Source organism: Parasteatoda tepidariorum, chromosome 5 (genome assembly GCF_043381705.1).
Source record: "Parasteatoda tepidariorum isolate YZ-2023 chromosome 5, CAS_Ptep_4.0, whole genome shotgun sequence".
Taxonomy (NCBI): Eukaryota; Metazoa; Arthropoda; class Arachnida; order Araneae; family Theridiidae; genus Parasteatoda; species Parasteatoda tepidariorum.
This window is the reverse complement of record NC_092208.1, coordinates 63,687,681-63,690,382: the sequence shown is the minus strand read 5'-3', so window position 1 is coordinate 63,690,382 and position 2,702 is coordinate 63,687,681.

The window sequence follows — 2,702 nt, the reverse complement described above, 5'->3', positions numbered from 1 at the left end:
TATATATATATATATATAGTATTCATAGTAAGGATTCTGAAAGATTGTATTTCATACTTCAAGTTTAAAGTAACAGAAAAGGTTATATAATGTAACGAAACTATTCTTTTTTTATATAAATAAAAGCTTTTTACATAAATTTGATACTAATGTATACTAAGTTTCAAATTAGCAAATGTAAAATTCTTTGTTACTTATGGCCATGAATAAATTGAATAAAAAGAATTTCGCTTTTGTAGAAATTTTAGCCACTAATTCCCAAGTATTGTTATGCACGAAAAATCAATGTTGATATTTTTAAACGTAGATGTAGAAATGTTTTGATGTAGCAAAATAGTTTCAAAATATTAATGCAAAATTTTTCGTTAGTTCAAACATATTTAAAAAAAAAGATATAAAAATCGAAATAAATTCACTCAAGTTGACAATATGTACAAGCTTTAAAATATTTCTATCAATAAAATTTTTATCTAGCCTGAATAATAAATCTATAAATACTTCACCAAGAGATAAAGAAAGATTTATGATTGAAAATGCAAATTCGAAAAAGTACTTTGTCTGAAGATCTATTATTGATGAGGTTACTCCAATCTCTTATTCTCTCTCTATATTTTATGTAATACTTGCGAGAATATTTTATGATATAATGCAAGCTTTACTATAATTCCAATGAATATCGATTTTTATATATTCACGATTTGCTAAAAGCACACATGTCAGAACTGATTCTAGTACTTTTCAAACAGGAGTAAAAAGACAAAAGAGGTAAAATATGAGCATTAAGTACAAAGTATTTTGAAAGCCTCTTATCTAGTTTTGATACATTAGTAATATTTACCATTAGCACTCTTTTTTCATTGATATATTCATTTTTAATATTTGAATCTATTCTCTGATCTGAATCTATTTACTGATCAAGTATTCCTTGTACCTTTTTCAATTAGTCATTTTAAGGAAATTTTTAAATGAAACATACAACTCTGTGCTACCGCTAAAAACACAAGGTATTTTGCTTACAAACACTAGGTATTTTGTAATGAACACTCTTAATGTAAGTTTTGGAAATCGTCTAAGAAATGGAGTAAAAATATTTGTGCATTGAAAATTTATTATCAAGAGGGAAAATGTACGCTATAAAACACTTATTGCTCAGGTTTTAAGGAGTGTAAAAGAAAATTAAAACATTTATATAGCTATAGAGATGTTCATGAAATACATATAGAACAAAATGTTTTAAGTCTTACGTAGCAATCAAAAAGTCACAGATGAAAAGATGAAAGCTTATAAACAAACATCTGGAATAATGAAAGCTTATAAACATGTGAATGGAAACTTACCAACTAATTCTAAGAACAGTAGTTTTTTTTCACACGATTAGTAAAATAATAAGAAATTCAAGCAACCACAATATATCTCGAAGCAATAAATTAATAATTAAAAATTTGATTACTATATTGAAATTTGCAAAGTAATATCGCAATTTTGAACCAAAATATTATAGGTTAATCAAATCTAGGTTTCGAAACTATGCTACCGTAAAGTGCTCGACTTCGCGCAGGTCGTCGGGCTACCGAAGCGGGGGTGCCATCCCCACCGCAGGGGATCAAAATTGTGATGGCATGTCTTTGGTTCATCCTCAGGGATGTTTCCCAGACCGTCGCCAATAGCCCATTGTGCAGCTCTAGTGCGACGTAAATTAACAACAACAGAGAAAACAAAGAATACATCCAGGGTTACGGTGGGATTCGAACCCATCACCTCCAAGCTTAACAGAGCGTTTGACTGGCGATACTGATCGGATTCATTTGCTTATTTATTGGTACACATACGTGCAGGCTTGTGTACTCAATTACATAAGAACAACTTATAAGCCTCAGTCAAGTAGGAAGACATATAGTACAATTCAGAGGGCAACACGAAGATACACTCAGGGTTCAGGCGGTATTCGAACCCACTACCTCTACACAGGAAAGCGTTTGATGGGTGACACACTTCGGTCACTCTTCGGATATCAACAAGGATTATATAAGACCCTTAGATGCTTTTCGCTTATAAGCCATAAAATTCTCCAGTGACTTCAGCCTTCCTTTTATTAAACTGCAAACCTTCAATATTTTATTTTTTTCTATTTGTTATTTTTTTTAATGGTGGGAACTTGGGGTTTGTCCCATTGGCCACAGGAATGCCAGAACTGCTACTCTCTTCTCGTTACCCAGTGGGCACCTGTGGCGAAGCCAAGGCGGTGGAGCAGCGTCGCCTGCTCCACACAACCACAAACCCGTTTATAGGCATGCCCTGAGCAGGATTCGAACTCGCGGCCAATGGCTCCGCAGTCAGACACGCTAACAACTCGGCCAGCTGGTCGGCGCAAGCCTTCAATATAGCTGACTGAAAGCATGATTGGCGTTTAAGCGCTCGTATGTTATTCCTTCTATATCGAATTTGTTTTTCAGGGACTTTTGATGATAACCTGGGACGTTCTTAGTCACAAACGAGACCTTAGCCTTGATTTTGTAGTCCAGAACTTTGGTTTCTTAGCGTTAGAACTTACAGACATTCATTAAATTTAATATTTGATACATATAGTTCTGTAAAACACAACTAGTGTCGCGGATCGTCGGTTTGATTTCTACAGCCACACTGATGTATTTAACTTTTTTTTGTGATGTTTTTCTGCGATTTTTGTTTTTATTAGATGATTC